The sequence below is a fragment of the Triticum urartu genome, chromosome 2A, assembly GCF_056163025.1.
Source record: "Triticum urartu cultivar PI428250 chromosome 2A, HENAU_Tu73, whole genome shotgun sequence".
Classification (NCBI taxonomy): Eukaryota; Viridiplantae; Streptophyta; class Magnoliopsida; order Poales; family Poaceae; genus Triticum; species Triticum urartu.
In genome coordinates, this window is record NC_141874.1 from 1,049,071 (window position 1) to 1,067,715 (window position 18,645).

The following is an 18,645-nucleotide window of genomic DNA, read 5'->3' on the forward strand; positions in this document are numbered from 1 at the left end:
GCTTGTCACTAATGGCCTTCTTCTTCAAAGGGCAAGATCTAACATGATGACCTTCAATTTTGCACTTGAAGCAAATGATCTTGGCCGAATTCTTGACTTGTTTTTGGACCTTCTTCTTGTTGCTCTTGGACTTATTCTTCTTATTGGAGTTGAATCCAAGTCCACCTTTGTCATTGGGGGATTTTTGTACACTCAAGATATTGTTGAGTGTGGCCTTCCCTTCATGACACTTTTCCAAATCTTTCTTCAAAGAAGTGACTTGGGCCTTGAGCTCTTTGATTTCCTCTACATGGTTAGTCTCAACACAAGAACTAGAGGAAGTATAAGCTTCATCGTTAGAGCAACAAGGCAAGGAAAGCAATTCATCACAAGATGTACCAACATTGTGAGTAGATGAATTACAAGGACTAGCACATATCAATATAGCATTTTGACTAGAAGTAGTGCTAGTATCCACATGAGGCTCACTAGATGTTACGTTAGCAAGCATGGCCTCATGAGCCATCTTTAGCACATTATGGGATACTAGAAGATCATCATGAGAGTTTGAGAGCTTTTCATGATTTTCTTCCAATTTCCCATATTTGCTAGATAGCAACTCAAGTTGAGCCCGTAGCTCAACATTCTCCTTCAAAATGGATGCTTCACAAGTAATAGAGTTAGTAGCACAAGCTGAAGGAAATATGCCCTAGAGGAAATAATAAAGTTATTATTTATTTCCTTATATCATGATAAAAGTTTATTATTCATGCTAGAATTGTATTAACCGGAAACATAATACATGTGTGAATACATAGACAAAAAGAGTGTCACTAGTATGCCTCTACTTGACTAGCTCGTTAATCAAAGATGGTTATGTTTCCTAACCATGGACAAAGAGTTGTCATTTGATTAACGGGATCACATCATTAGTTGAATGATCTGATTGACATGACCCATTCCATTAGCTTAGCACCCGATCATTTAGTATGTTGCTATTGCTTTCTTCATGACTTATACATGTTCCTATGACTATGAGATTATGCAACTCCCGTTTGCCGGAGGAACACTTTGTGTGCTACCAAACGTCACAACGTAACTGGGTGATTATAAAGGAGCTCTACAGGTGTCTCCAAAGGTACATGTCGGGTTGGCGTATTTCGAGATTAGGATTTGTCACTCCGATTGTCGGAGAGGTATCTCTGGGCCCTCTCGGTAATGCACATCACTTAAGCCTTGCAAGCATTGCAACTAACGAGTTAGTTGCGGGATGATGTATTACGGAATGAGTAAAGAGACTTGCCGGTAACGAGATTGAACTAGGTATGGGATACCGACGATCGAATCTCGGGCAAGTAACATACCGATGACAAAGGGAACAACGTATGTTGTTATGCGGTCTGACCGATAAAAGATCTTCGTAGAATATGTAGGAGCCAATATGAGCATCCAGGTTCCGCTATTGGTTATTGACCGGAGACGTGTCTCGGTCATGTCTACATTGTTCTCGAACCCGTAGGGTCCGCACGCTTAAGGTTACGATGACAGTTATATTATGAGTTTATGCATTTTGATGTACCGAAGGTTGTTCAGAGTCCCGGATGTGATCACGGACATGACGAGGAGTCTCGAAATGGTCGAGAAATAAAGATTGATATATTGGAAACCTATGTTTGGATATCGGAAGTGTTCCGGGTGAAATCGGGATTTTACCAGAGTACCGGGAGGTTACCGGAACCCCCTGGGAAGTATATGGGCCTTAGTGGGCCTTAGTGGAAGAGAGGAGAGGTGGCCGGAGATGGGCCGCGCGCCCCTCCCCCCTTGGTCCGAATAGGACAAGGAGAGGGGGCCGGCCCCCCTTCCTCCTCTCTCTCCTCTTTTCCCCCCTCTGCGAATCCTATTCCAACTAGGAAAAGGGGGGGAGTCCTACTCCCGGAAGGAGTAGGACTCCTCCTGGCGCGCCACCTCTTGGCCGGCCAGCCCCCCCCCCTTTGAGCCTTTATATACGGAGGCACGGGGCACCCCTAGAGACACAAGTTGATCCACGTGATCATATTCTTAGCCGTGTGCGGTGCCCCCTTCCACCATAGTCCTCGATAATATTGTAGCAGTGCTTAGGCGAAGCCCTGCGACGGTAGTACATCAAGATCATCACCACGCCATCGTGCTGATGGAACTCTTCCCCGACACTTTGCTGGATCGGAGTCCGTGGATCGTCATCGAGCTGAACGTGTGCTAGAACTCGGAGGTGCCGTAGTTTCGGTGCTTGATCGGTCGAGCCGTGGAGACGTACGACTACATCAACCAAGTTAACGCTTCCGTTGTCGATCTACAAGGGTACGTAGATCACACTCTTCCCCTCTCGTTGCTATGCATCACCATGATCTTGCGTGTGCGTAGGAATTTTTTTGAAATTACTACGAAACCCAACACAAGCATCATCAATAAAAGCAATAGGAGAAGGCAACTTTACAAGCTCTTTTGAATATGAAGTTTTAAGTTGAGCATGAGACTCGGTGATTTTGATGAGCTCACCCTTGATGACCCTTGAGCCATTTTCGAGGTGCTCAAAATCCTCAAGGAGTCTAGCATGGGAAACGTCAAGCTTAGCATTTTTAGTTGCAAAAACATTGGCCACCTCAAGAGCTCTATCATGAGATTCCTTCACTCTAGATAATTCTAGAGCAAAAGTCTCCTCAAGAGATTCCTTGGTGGTTTGTTCAAGTTCAAGAGCTTGGGAGAGGTCCGCAATCTCATTAGCATAATCACGCTCATGACCTTCCATTTTCTCAATGGCGACATCATGCTCCTCAAGACGAGATTCCAACTCATCAATATATTTCTTGCCCTCAATAGCAATAGACATGATTTCCATGAAGTTGGAACGAGCAATTTTATTCTTATGAAGATCTTTAAAAATCATATCCCCCTTAATTTTTAAGGAGGCAACATTATCATTCTCTTCATCACTATCAACATCATCATCATACTTGCCATCATCAATATCATCACAAGATATATTGGGATTCAAAGTGGGAGATACCTTTGAAGCCTTGGCCATAAGGCAAAATGCAATAGATGATGATGTAGGATCCCTTGAAGCACCATTTAAGACCACATCTTGTTCCATGGAGTGTTGGGTTTCCTCTACATTGTTAGCACAACAACTCGAGGAAATACATGCATTTTTATCATGGCAACAAGATATAGCAAGCATATCATCATGAGATTTAGTCAAGCAATTTCAACATGATATGCACGGACTATCAACACAAGCATGAGAAACATGTAAGGTGCACGAAGTGTTAAAATCCAAAGATGGAGCATTGCAACAAGATAGTGATGAAGAGTCATCAATGATAAGCACACTATCATCATTGCAATGACCAACACTACTCACCATAGAATTACCTTGTGGGAATCCACATGTAGGTGAAGTAGAAGAAGTTGAGAAGGCAACACGTCCGGAGGTGGAGGGAGAACAATCATCCCCACAAATCTTGGACACGCCATATTTATCTTGAATCTTTGTACACAACTCATGAGCATCCCGGAACGACATGAGTTGAAATATAACTACATTGCTCAAAGCATCGAAAAGCACATTAGAAGCTTGAGCATTGAGATAAGAGTTTTTCTCATCCTCTAAAGATAATCTTTGGGATCCTTTGGAGGAGAAAAACCCATATATACAATTCGGTCTAAATTTGGGTCCATGACCCTAAAGAGATTAAGCATGCGAATTACCCAAACATCAAAATTTGTGCCATCAAAACTAAGAGTGTCGGAGAATCCTAATCCCCTAGTCGACATCTTTACTCTCTAGGCGGTTAAGCCTAACAAAGAGAGACAAGGCTCTGATACCAATTGAAAGATCGTGGATGTCGCCTAGAGGGGGGGGGTGAATAGGCGCCTTAAAATAATTATGGTTTAGGCTTGAAAAAATGCGGAATAAACCTAGCGGTTAATTTGTCAAGCACAAAACCTACAACAACTAGGCTTACCTATGTGCACCAACAACTTATGCTAAACAAGATAAACTACTAGGTGATAGCATGATATATGACAAGAAACAATATGGCTATCATAGAGTAAAGTGCATAAGTAAAGGGCTCGGGTAAGAGATAACCGAGGCATGCGGAGACGACGATGTATCCCGAAGTTCACACCCTTGCGGATGCTAATCTCCGTTTGGAGCGGTGTGGAGGCACAATGCTCCCCAAGAAGCCACTAGGGCCACCATAATCCCCTCACGCCCTCGCACAATACAAGATGCCGTGATTCCACTAAGGGACCCTTGAGGGCGGTCATCGAAACCCGTCAAATTGCTTGGGGCGATCTCCACAACCTAATTGGAGACCCCGACGCTTGCCCGAAGCTTTACACCACAATGATTGAGCTCCGAACACCACCAACCGTCTAGGGCGCCCAAGCACCCAAGAGGAACAAGCTCAAGGGTACCAAGCACCCAAGAGTAATAAGCTTCTCAACTTGTAACTTCCACGTATCACGTGGAGAACTCAAACCGATGCACCAAATGCAATGGCAAGGGCACACGGAGTGCCCAAGTCTTTCTCTCTCAAATCCCACCGAAGCAACTAATGCTAGGGAGGAAAATGAGAGGAAGAATAAGAAGGAGAACACCAAGAACTCAAAGATCTAGATCCAAGGGGTTCCCCTCACATAGAGGAGAAAGTGATTGGTGGAAATGTGGATCTAGATCTCCTCTCTCTTTTCCCTCAAAAACTAGCAAGAATCCATGGAGGGATTGAGAGTTAGCAAGCTCGAAGAAGGTCAACAATGGGGTAAGAACATGAGCTCAAAGGATAAGGTTCATTGGGGAAGAAGACCCCCTTTTATAGGTGGGGAAAATCCAACTGTTATGCTCACAGCCCGCACCAAGCGGTACTACCGCTAGGGCGGTAGTAGCCCTTTGAAACACAACAGCGAGGAGGCAAAAAAGCCAGAAGAACCGTCGGAGCGGTAGTACCGCTTGACCTCACGGCACTACCGCTAGGGGTAGCGGTACTACTGCTAAGGGTAGAGGTACTACTGCTTGCGAGCGGTACTAAAAAATTACATCCGTGGCTACCACCGCTGGACTTGTGACGAGTTTTTGGTCCCGACCGGAAGTAGCCACGGAAGTAGACACGGTAGTACCGCTCCAAGCGGTAGTACCGCTCCCAAGAGCGGTACTAAAAATTTACATCCACAGCAGCCCCTTTTAAGGACACCAAAACTGACACAACTTCTGCAAATGGACTCCGAATTCGACGAAACCAAGTTTGTTGGAAAGCTAGTGACAAGGGCTAACACAATCTTGATAGAAATACCAATAAGAAGCAAATGAGAAAAGGCCCAAAAGAAAATGGTGAGAACCCTTCCTCGGATAAGACCGGTAAAACCTCCAACACCGAAAACATCATAGAAGACGCATGCAAACTCTGTTTTCGATGAACTCAAGCTTGTCATCAAGATGACCATAAGATCTAAGACTCACAAAGAGAACCAAACAAGAACCAAGAAACATGATGCAAGGATGCAATGGTTTGATCTCTCGATGAATGATACGATCAAGCTACGCACTTGAGAGCCCCCCTTGATAGTACGGCTATCGATCATATAACCCAGTCTCCAAACTATCACCATGAGACCGGTAAAATATAAAACCTATCAAGGGCAAACCTTTGCCTTGCACGAAGTCCACTTGAGCTAGATGATGACGATCTTGACTCCGTCAACTTGGACCACCTTTCTTGATTGCATTCGCTCGATGAAGACTAGTTGATTGCTCCCCCATACTCCACTATGGGTGAGCCACTCTTTGGCACATCTTCACAGGTCCATTGATACCATAATGGACGGCAAGCTACAAGCATGATTTCTTCGTGATGCTCCACTTGAACTTGCACAACACAACCTTAATTTGATGTCATCCCCCATGGGTTGAGTGATATCTTCCTCTTGATGCAAGCCCATGAACATGTACCTAACCCCACATAGAACTCTCACATAGACCATGGGTTAGTACACAAAGTACAATGGACAATGCTTACCATACCATGGGATCACTTGATCCCTCGCGGTACATCTTCTACGCTTTGTGAGTTGATCAACTTGATTCACTCTTGACTTAGTCTTGATCAACCTTGAATCTTTTGAACTCTCTTCATTTGGATGATGTCTTGAAGGTAAATATGAATGATCACACAATCTTCTTCTTCAAGACATGCTTGCAATAAGCTCAACACTCACATAACCAATATTTGGATAATTCCTTAATAGCACCTTGATCAACTCATAAACTCCTTGAAACCAACACATGGACTTCAAGAAGGGCCTGTGGACAAATCCTTCAAATATAACTCAATGCAACCATTAGTCCATAGAGAGTGTCATCAACTACCAAAACCACACATGGGGGCACCGCATGTCCTTTCAATCTGCCTATGGACAAATCCTTCAAATATAACTCAATGCAACCATTAGTCCATAGAGAGTGTCATCAATTACCAAAACCACACATGAGGGCACCGCATGTCCTTTCACAACCGTAATAGCGTCAGTTGTAGTCCAGTGACCAAAGTGCAATCGGCAGACATGTCCATAATAAATTTTCTTTAAACAACCAAAAGCGCCAATTCATTCATAATTCAAGCAATTTACATTAACAGTTACTATTCCTTATACTTTCATGCTTAAACATGGCAGCTTCAAGGGACAACCTTCCTAGAGATGATTTTCATTGTTACGAGAGACTTGAAGTGTTTGAACTCATATGTGCTCCATAGCCAGCAGGGCTCAATCATGAGCCTCCTTGGTTTACCTGCATGAGAACGCCTAATCCAGTTCTTGAATTGCCCATGTGTTGATCCTGTTCCGTCTATGCTGCATCTGTGAAGACTCTGTTTGTTGTTGTTAGTTGTAGCAAATCTATTGGTGTCCCATGCACATGATTTCCCCTCCTCTTTGTGAGATTGTTCATGGCCTCCCACTTCTTGAGATATGCAATTTGCAATAGCTTGGGATGCATAAAAAACTTGTAGATGAGAGCTTTCTTTTCTCCAAAATAGCTTGTCATTCCTAGACTTCCAGATATACCACATGAAAGTAAATATGCTGCTTGAAGTAGCATGTGGAATATTGGAGTTAAGAATGCAAGAAATCATATTTGTAATGGAGTTGTAATCTTGCAAGAATTCATCTATTCTAACGGAGTCGTATGTTCTTACTTGAACAACATACATTTAAACTTCGGGGTTCCAACAGCCCCTTACGCAATAGTCCACAAACTTAGGGTTTGTTAATTTTTTGTCACTCCAACTACCCATCATAGATAAAATAGTTACACAATGCTCCTCTCTAGGCCCTTAACGACGAATTGATATATAGTCAAAGTTCGCACATCACCACTAGAGAATCACACCACAACATAATGTCAATATATTGAACATTATTCAACCGCACATGATTACTGGCAACATGGTTTCTCCCATGTCCTCAGGAATGTAACAAACTACTCACAAGACATCATATGGACCATGATCAGTGTGGGTAATGATTGCGTTCTGCCTGGTTCTCTGCTTTCAACAGCGACTCAAGGAGCATCGCTAATGAAGCGACCAGCTCAAAGAGGACTTGAGTCGCTAATTTAACAAGGCCAGTCGTGTTAGGATTAGTCGCCGAAGTTCCGTTTCCATCCATGGCGCCGACGATGGAGGAGTCGAGAGCCAGTGCAGTACCTGCCATGTAGATGGTAGTCCAACTAGGCGGCTCAAGGTCGAACGGAGCCGACTCATCATCGGAGCAGCCCCCAAGCTGCCCATCATACATCGAGCGAATTGACTTGGTTTCCCTGACCGATGACTCACCGTCAGAGCAAACAAGAGTTTCTTCGCCAGACACGGAGTTTTCCACGAGTTCAACACCCTGGGTGAAGCCGACGAAGACGTGGTTCCGACCGGCTTGAGCCCGAGCGGGTTGTGCGTGCCGAGCCGGCTTGACGATGTTGGTGCAGATGTCCGGCTCGGGTCCTGATTCACCAATTTTGCCAATGAAGACATGGATCTTGCCGAAGGGGACTTGGTACCCGTACTCAATTGAGTTAGCCTCGGGGCCCCAGCCTGAGTCGTTGATGTAGAGCTTGTCACGAGGACTCTTTTTCATGCGGTTGATCGAGTATTCCTTGATACCTTGGAGAGATCCCTTGAAGAACTCAACACCACCGAGCGATAGCCCCACGGTGGGTGCCAACTGTCGTGCTTTTGTCACGGTAGATGTCCTCATGAAAGGACTTAGTTGTGAGGCCATCGCCTCTAAGTAGTAGCTTGAACGGGGTTGATCAGAAATCGAGAGACAGGGTTTAACCAGGTTCGGCCCCTCATGGCGGAGGTAAAAGCCTACTCCTGCTTGATTGATATTGATGATGATGATCTCATTTACAAGGATGCGACTTGGCTAACCTAGTAATCGAGAGCTCATAACTTAGTCTTTCTGCCTCGGGGCTCCCCTTTATATATAGACTGAGGCCCTAGGCTTACAACAGAGTTCGGGTCATATTACAACCTGTGTCTAAATATGTTTCCTACTTGTCTTGCTTCCTAAGTAAGGAAACTTCCTTTGGAGACTCATACTTCTGGGCCACGAGCCGTCGCCTTCAAGTACTAGGCCCTGAGTCGGTCCACTCTATGAGCCGCCTGGCAGGCCTTGAGGTCTTGAACGTCATAGCCCATCTTTAGTCTTGCTCATCAGCCACCACTTGGATAACCCGGCCCAATCAGGCGGGTCATACCATGGGGTTATATCCCCAACAATAGCGGACGATGTATGGAGTAATAGTACTAGATGTAGGCAGGAGTCGTTCTAGTTGTCTCAGAGTGATGCCTATATACATGATCATTGCCTTGAATATCATCATAACTATGCGCTTTTCTATCAATTGCCCAATAGTATTTTGTTTACCCACCATATGCTTTTTTATTCGAGAGAGAAGCCTCTAGTGAAAACTATGCCCCCCTGGGTCTATCTTTATCATATATTAAATCCAAAAATACCTTGCTGCAATTTATTTACCATTCTTTTATTTTGTATTTATGTTTATCTATCAACCATTATCAGATTTGATCCTTGCAATGAACCGCCAAGGGGATTGACAATCCTCTTGATTGCGTTGGGTGAAAATATTTGTTCTTTTATGTGGAGGTGCTTGTCGGGGAATGTTGCATGGGAAACAAAAAATTTCCTACGCTCACCAAGATCAATCTAGGAGATGAACATCTACGAGAGGAGAGATTGCATGTACATACCCTTGTAGATCTCTAAGCGGAAGCGTTAAGAAACACGGTTGATGTAGTCGAATGTCTTCGCGATCCAATCACGATCCGTCCCGCAAACTCCCGATCCAAGTGCCGAACGGACGACACCTTCGCGTTCAATACACGTACGGCTTGATGACTCCTTCACCTCCTCGATCCAACGAGTGATGGTGAAGTAGTAGCTCGAGTTCTCCGGCAGCACGACGGCGTGGTGGTGGTGGTGGTGGCGGAATCTCAGCAGAGCTTCACTAAGCACTACAAAGAGGAAGAGGGATGTGAGGGAGAGGAGAGTCAGCGCCGCGGCGTGGAGATGTGCTCTTTTTTGGGTGCGGCTTCCCTCTCTCTACCTCTCTATATATAGGGGAAGGGAGGAGGGGTGGGCGCCCCTAGGGTTTCCCCTAGGGGGGCGGTCAGGGCAGATGGGATCTCCCCTAGGGTGACTTGCCCCCCAAGACGGGAGGTGGGAAGCCCTAGGGGAACGCCCCACCCCTCCTGGTTACATGAGATGGGGTGAAGGGGCTCTTAGCCCCTTAGTGGGCTGGTTTGCCCCCTCCCCTTTGCCCATGGGGCCCCCAACACTTAGCGGGGCCCCCCGAAACCCCTTTCGGTGACGCTGGTCATCACCCGGTACCCCCAGAACAATTTCGGACTCCAATACCCTTCGTCCAATATATCGATCTTCACCTCCAGACCAATCGGAGTTCCTCGTCACGTCCGGGATCTCATCCGGGACTCTGAACAACCTTCGGTAACCACCATAATGACTCAACTATAATTATATCGTCACCAAACGTTAAGTGTGTAGACCCTGCGGGTACGAGAACTATGCAAACATGACCGAGACACCTCTATGGTCAATAACCAATAGCGTGACCTGGATGCCGATATTGGTTCCTACATATTCTACGAAGATCTTATCGGTCGAACCTTGATGTCAAGGATTCAGCTAATCCCGTATGTTGTGCCCTTTGTTTATCGGTATGTTACTTGCCCGAGATTCGATTGTCGGTATCTCCATACCTAGTTCAATCTCGTTACCGGCAAGTCTCTTTACTCGTTCCGTAATACAAGATCCCGTGACTAACTCATTGGTCACATTGCTTGCAAGCTTATTGTGATGTTGTATTACTGAGTGGGCCCTGAGATACCTCTTCGTCATACGGGGTGACAAATCCCAGTCTTGATCCATGCCAACTCAACAGACACCCTCGGAGATACCTGTAGAGCACCTTTATAGTCACCCAATTACGTTGTGACGTTTGTTACACACAAGGTACTCCTCTGGTATCAGTGAGTTGCATGATCTCATGGTCATAGGAACATATATATACTTGACATGCAGAAAACGATAGCAATAAACTTGACATGATCATATTCTACGTTCATAGTTTGGGTCTTGTCCATCACGCCATTCTCCTAATGATGTGATCCCGTTATCAAATGACAACTCATGTCTATGACTAGGAAACCATAGCCATCTTTGATCAAGGAGCTAGTGCGGTAGAGGCTCACTAGAGACATGTTGTTGTCTATGTACCCACACATGTATTTGAGTTTCCAATCAATACAATTATAGCATGGATAATGAACAATTATCATGAACAAGGAAATATAATAATAACCACTTTATTATTGCCTCAAGGGCATATTTCCAACAGTGTTGTTCACAAGGTTCCGCGTGGTTCTTTTACTGGATTGATAACCTTGATTCTTAACTGAAGGAAATACTTATCTCTACTATACTGCATCATCCTCTCCTCTTCGAGGAAATCCCAACGCGGCTCACAAGTAGCAGTAGGAAAGGGCTAAAGTTTCACGACATCTCACCCCGGCTAGCATATTGTTGTCTGCCGTCGGAGGTGAGAGAGATGACACAAAGAGGGAAGATAGAATAGATAGGAGACACCATTTGTTCATTGGGTCGGTCTCCTCTCTGTCGATCGGCAGCTACCTATGATGTTGCCCCACCCTAGAGAGAGAGAGAGAGAGAGAGAGAGGAGTCTGGTGAGAGATGGAGAGAGAAATAGAGTTTTTATGTTTCTTTGGTGTGGTTCCACATGTAACTTAGAGGGAGGAGGAGTGGTCAACCCCTTTGACTAGACGAAAATAACACAGAAGGGAATTTATATAAGGAGAGTTGACAGAACAGGGGCAGGTTCGAGCGGACTCCTAAACTAGGCGAAATGTGAGTAGTGGATCTGACATGTTGACACATTCCAGGCTGAGCACTAACCCCTAAACGTAAGGCCAACTCTTACGAACGACCTCATATCATCACCCCGCGCCCGTTTGGGGCGAAATGAACACAAATCGTGATCCAACGTGTGCCCGCAAATGGGCGGGCGTCTGTTTTGGTCCGCCTTCCACCCATTTCCGACCCAAATTTGGGTCGCATTCGTGTCCCAAACGGATAGCGCGTGGACGCACGCGGGTGCTCTCTTTGTCCTCCCTTGGCCCGCCCGTCGGTGAGAAAGCACCCTACCCCTTCCCTACTTGGCTTTGCACCTGCCCCCGCCCCCTCCCCCCTGCCATAGCCGCCGCCATATTTCTACCCGCTTCTTCGTTGTGCAGGCCGGCCGCCCCAAGCCCCAACACATTCACACAAATCCCACTGCCCGAGCCATTTTCAGAGGAGTTCTTGCCGGCTTTGTGGAATTTTTGTCGCCACCTCCGATACTAGAGAAGCCACGACCGCCGGTGACGCCCATCGGCCTCAACACCCTCTGCCTACTACCGCAAGGCCGCCTGCCGCCCGTTCGTCAATGCTTGTACAGACCTATTGCATGTGCTGGGAGGCCAAGGTGCTCGTCATCAGCCGCGTGTCCACCACGACCGCAAGGTGTTCGACACTTCTCGCAAGGTACCATCACTAGTAGAAAACGGGCCTTTTGTCCCGGTTCGTAAGGGCCTTTTGTCCCGGTTCCTGAACCGGGACTAAAGGGTCGTTACTAATGCCCTGACCTTTTAGTCCCGGTTCTAACCAGAACCGGGACAGATGGGCCTCCGCGCGGCCTGCGCGCTGAGCCCAGGCAGGAGGGCCTTTGGTCCCGGTTGGTGGCACCAACCGGGACCAATAGGCATCCACGCGTCAACATTTTGTTTTTTTTGAAAGGGGGGGGGGTTGGGGGTTTTGGGGGGTTAATTTAGGTATTTCATATATTGTGTTAGATAGCTAATTAATAGAGAGAAGTGTCCTCTCTTATGTCCGTGCTTGGTCGACGCTACGTACTATACATACGTATAGAGAGGACTAGACACGCTAGCTAGCTAGTAAGCAAACAAAGGAAATAGAAGATCGTCATGAACATATATGCATACAGACAGAAGTGATATCGACCACCTCTCCTTCTCCGAGATATTGGTCGAACAACAAGTTCTCGTATATCTATCCGACACTACCGGCTACATATATACAATAATTATCTCTTACAAATATAATCTCCTAAATTACGGACGCATGGTCCACATAGTATTCTCCGTTTTCAGCGATCACGTGGTCAAGAAAGAATCCCGCCAATTCCTCTTGAATTGCTCACATGCGATCTGGTGCTAGGAGTTCATTCCGCATCTGAAACATCTAATTTGAAGAAGGGGGTCAATACATATATATATGAATGAATGAAACTCAACACAAATGATGGTAATAAAATAAAATTGTGAATATTGTTATTTACGCACTTCATATTGTTCGTCAGAGTACCCGCCCCGCTCACAGGTCGTGTGGCGGATGGACTCGCAGACGTAGTATCCACAGAAATCATTCCCTTGTTCCTGCCACAACCACTTTACAAGAAATAGAGGTCAATCAAACTGATAAGCAAGAATGCCAAATGGTATTGATGAAACTAGCGCTTGAATCACTAGGAGATGCGCGGAACATGCTACTATAGTACTTACTTTCGGGTGTCTAAATTGCAGCTCCTTCGGCAGTCCCAGAGCTTTTCTGGTGAATTTTCTCCAAACCCTGCCGGACAAAGAAAACAATTACTTGATATCAGGAAATGAACAAAGTTGCTGATATGGTGGATAATGATCGATTTAACTTACTTCTTGAGGATTTCAGTCATGTCCGCATACTCCTGGGGATCTTTTCGTTTAGAGTCCAAGACAGTTACTACTCCCTGCTCAAGCCTAATCTCTAGGAGAATATAGTGGTACCTGCACACGCATGCATAACTCATCAATTACATTACTATAACCTGGACTAATATATAAGGGAAACCGAATGCACAAGACAGTAACACCCACTTGAAGTTGTAAGGAAAGAGTATTATATCTTTGTTTTCATTTATTTTGAATGATCGTAGCAAGTTGGCCTCGGTATCTTCGGGACGATGTTCAACCTCACTTGCATCTATGAGATATGTGTTAACGAACCCAATACCACCGATTTGTCTTTTCTTCAATTCGGCGATCTTCAATCTTCATAATATAGTGAGGATAATTATAAATACATGCAATGAAAGAGCTGAGCTATATAGAGAGACTTAATGACAGAAGTAGTAGTACTTACAGACAGTAGCAGGTGACCGTTGCTTTATCGAGGGCCAATTGATTGAAAAACCGGTAGAACTCCTCAAATGGAATAGGCAACAGTTCAATTCCAACGAGGTCATGCTCCGGTTTAACTCTCGCATACAAAGTACTCCCCCCGCAGACTCTCTGCAGATTTTCAAGTACCAATCATGCAATCTTCGCATCATCGTTGTTAGAGATTTTTCATCTTTGACGAGAGGCTTCCCGTACTCGTATCTGTGTATCTGCACCTCCATGGGATCATAATGTACATCGTCGGGCAGGTAATCGTCAAGATTGCTATAACCGGGCACCATCCTCGGATCGACGATGTCGCTAGGCACCTTGAGCGGGGGGCACGATTGCTTCGCTTGTTCGCCGAGCTGGGCAATTTGTTTCCCAGCTGCTCGTCGTTCTTTCATCCTTTGATCACTGACTGTACTTCCCGACCGCTCCGCTTCGGCCCATGTCTTTGCAATAATGCGCTCATAGTTGCCTTTCGGCGGAGACTTGGGTGGTTTTGCCAGGGCAGCCAGAGTGCGCTTCACTTTAACCGGATCTACCTTCTCCTCCGGAGGTGGATGTCTCTTTGCTTTCAACCCTTGAAACCAGTCATCCACTTCGGTTCGCGCGATCTTCGCGTTCTCCTCCGGGGTCCTCTCGTATGGTAACTTCTCTGGAGTCTTCAGAGAAGGACCGAATCTGTATGTCCTCCCGCCTCTGGCTGTACTGCTAGACGTCGGCCGAACAGATGGAGCGGCTGTCTTCTTTACTTGCTTACGAGGCGGAGGAGAAGGACTACGACGCGCCGGAGCAGCTGCCGGAGCGGCGGCGGGTCTCTTCCGCCCTTGCTGACGAGGCGGAGAAGGAGGAGGCTGGCTGCTCGGGCGCGCCGGTGCAGGCGGAGTGCCGCCACGCGCCGGAGAAGGAGCCGTCCGAGGGCCCTGATCGTCACTCGCCGGAGGAGGAGGCGGTGGAGGAGACGGAGTGCCCTGACTCGCCGGAGGAGGAGGAGGAGGCGGAGGCGTCCAGTTCAGAAGGTTGATGAGCTCCTTCCGCCATAGGCATGGAGTCTTCAGAGAAGAACCCAGCCGAGTCTCCCCTTCTCCGGTAGGATGGTCAAGCGGGAGGTCCTCAAATCCCTCTGTTATTTCATCCACCATCACCTTAGCATATCCTTCTGGAATCGGCCGGCAGTGAAAAGTTGCGCCGGGTTCATTAGGAAAAACAGAGCCAACAGCCGCCTTGACCTTCATATTAATCCATTGCGTCATAAGGTGGCAATTTTGAGCCTCCGTGATAGCATCCACGGGATAGCTGGCAGGAGCCGTCAAGACAAGCTCCGGCTGAAGCAGCTCGGTGGAAGCCACGCTGCTTCTCCGCTGAGATGGCGGGGTAGCTTCAGGGGAAGCTTCGGCAAGTCGTTTGCTGCGATTTGCTTCTCGTTCCTCTATCGCTTGTACCCTTGCGTGCAGCGACTGCAGTTCGGTCTACTACACTTTTTTCCTCCTCTCGTGGCTTTTGTAACTGCCTGCGTCCGGAAACCCAGCCTTCCACGGAATGGAGCCTGGCGTGCCTCGTGTCCGTCCAGGGTGCTCAGGATTTCCGAGGGCCTTTGTGAGCTCGTCGTTCTCTCTGTCTGGAAGGAACGTCCCTTTCTGCGCTGCATTGATATAGTACCGAAGCTTCTTCAAGGGTATGTCAAGTTGCTCGTCCGTCCAAATGCACTTCCCTGTTACAGTGTCCAAGGTTCCGCCAGCCCCGAAGAACCAAGTGATACGTCTCCGTCGTATCTATAATTTTTGATTGTTCCATGCCAATATTATTCACTTTCATATACTTTTTGGCAACTTCTTATATTATTTTTGGGACTATCATATTGATCCAGTGCCCAGTGCCAGTTCCTGTCTGTTGCATATTTTATGTTTCGTATAATATCCATATCAAACGGAGTCCAAACGGGATAAAAACGGACAGAGCTTATTTTTGGAAAATATGGAAAATCCCAGAAGAAAAATCCACGCGAGACGGTGCCCGAGGTGGTCACGAGGCAGGGGGGCGCGCCCCTCCCCCCTGGGCGCGCCGCCTACCCTCGTGAGCCCACCGTAAGGCAGTTGATACTCTTCTTTTGCCGCAAGAAAGATAATATTCGGAAAAAATCTGGGCGAAGGTTTCAGGCCAATCGGAGTTACGGATCTCCATATATACGCGAAACGGTTAAACAGAGCCAGGACAGAACGCAGAAACAGAGAGATAGATCCAATCTCGGAGGGGCTCTCGCCCCTCCCAAGCCATGGGAGCCAAGGAACAGAGGGTAAACCCTTCTCCCATCTAGGGAGAAGGTCAAGGAAGAAGAAGAAGGAGGGGGGCTCTCTCCCCCTCGCTTCCGGTGGCGCCGGAACGCCGCCGGGGGCCATCATCATCACCGCGATCTTCACCAACACCACCGTCATCTTCACCAACATCTCCATCACCTTCCCCCCTCTATCTACAGCGGTCCACTCTCCCGCAACCTGCTGTACCCTCTACCTTAACATGGTGCTTTATGCTTCATATTATTTTCCAATGATGTGTTGCCATCTTATGATGTCTGAGTAGATTTTCGTTGTCCTACTGGTGGTTGATGAATTGCTATGATTGATTTAATTTGCTTGTGGTTATGTTGCTGCCCTTTGGTGCCCATCATATGAGCGCGCGCGTGGATCACACCATAGGGTTAGTTGTATGTTGATAGGACTATGTATTGGAGGGCAAGAGTGACAGAAGCTTCAACCTAGCATAGAAATTGATGCATACGGGATTGAAGGGGGACCAATATATCTTAATGCTCTGGTTGGGTTTTACCTTAATGAACGTTAGTAGTTGCAGACGCTTGCTAATAGTTCCAATCGTAAGTGCATAGAATTCCAAGTAAGGGATAACATGCTAGCAGTGGCCTCTCCCACATAATACTTGCTATCGGTCTAGTAAAGTAGTCAATTGCTTAGGGGACAATTTCGCCACACCTACCATCACTTTTCCACACTCGCTATATTTATTTTAGTTGTGTCTTTATCTAACGGCCCCTAGTTTTATTTTCGTGCTCTTTACTTTCTTGCAAGCCTACCCAAAAACACCTACAAAGTACTTCTAGTTTTATACTTGTTCTAGGTAAAGTAAACATTAAGCGTGCGTAGAGTTGTATCGGTGGTCGATAGAACTTTGGGGAATATTTGTTCTACCTTTAGCTCCTTGTTGGGTTCGACACTCTTACTTATCGAAAACTGTTGCGATCCCCTATACTTGTGGGTTATCACCAAGTCCGGCAACGGTCTGGCCAGTTCATTGTCTCTGCTTCGATCCCTTTTTCAACCAGATCATTCTCAGCCTTGGCCCACTTAGGCCGAGCTACGAGGTAGCCACCTGACCCCGTGCGATGGTGAAGCTTCTTCTTCGCAGCATTTTTCTTGTTTGTCACCTACATCTTCTTACTCTTTTCCGATGTCTTGTTGGCCACAAATGCGGGCCAGTGATCTCTGATCTTCTCATATCTGCCCTTGAATTCTGGTGTCTCTTTTTTATCGACAAACCTATTCAGATCTTTCTTCCACCTCCTGAATAGGTCTGCCATCCTCTTAAGAGCAAAAGACTTGATTAATTGCTCTTTAACTGGCTTCTCCGGATCATCCTCTGGCGGTAGGGTGAAATTTGACTTCAGCTCAGTCCAAAGATCATTTTTCTGCATATCATTAACGTAAGACACCTCAGGGTCTTCTGTAGCCGGCTTTAACCATTGCTGGATGCTGATCGGGATCTTGTCCCTAACCAGAACCCCGCACTGAGCAACAAATGCGTTCTTTGTTCGGATGGGTTCAATCGGTTGGCCGTCGGGCGCGATTGCTATGATCTCAAACCTTTCATCCGAGCTCAAATTTTTCTTCGGGCCTCGTCTCTTTACCTCAGTTGTGCTCGATCTGGAGGGCTAGAAAAAAGAACAAAGACTTAATTAATATGTGTACATACCAAAACAATGAATGCATCAATTAGCTAGTCATCACAGGCTTAACTAATATATATATATACCTGGCCGGACTCGGTTCGGTCACCGGAGCCGTCATCACGGTCTCCTTCTTGCACCGGCATTGGGTCACCGGAGCCATCCTCACATTCTCCTTCTTGCACCGGCATTAGGTCATCGGAGCCAGCTTCTTCACCCTTTCCTTCTAGACCATCGGTGTCGTTGAGAAACAACGAGATGGCATCACTTCCTTCTGCGATTATGTCCCTCAACAACGCTTCTTTTGCTTCGTCTCGGGCGGTGTCCATACTTTCTACAAATATTTACAACATGGCAATTATTGTTCAAACATGACAGATGGATATATTAGTGGCAAACGTAGAACTAGCTAGCTAATCATAGTAAGGAATCATATATATTAATTAGTGGCCTCGATGCTGCTTCTCTAGGGTTTGGGGTGGCCTCGACAACGCTTCAAGGGTTTGGGGTGGCCTCGAGAGAGTTTGTCGGGTAGGGGCGCGGCGGGAGGGGGTAGGAGACCGACATCGTTTTTTTCTAGGGTTTGGGTGTCCTCGAGAGTTTTGGTCGACCGAGAGGGTCGGGGGTGCTCCCGCGGTATAAGTTATCACAGTCGAGAGGGGGTATATATATCGACCGCCCCTCATGTCGAAGTTATCCGAGGGGTATATCGACCCCCCCTCGTGTTGAAGTTATCGGGAGAGGGAATAGAGTAGAAGAAGAAAGGAATAGAGGAGAAGATCGAAGAAAAAAAAGAAGAAAAAAAAGAGGAGAAGAAGAAAGGAATAGAGGAGAAGAAGAAAAAACAGAAATTTCTATTTT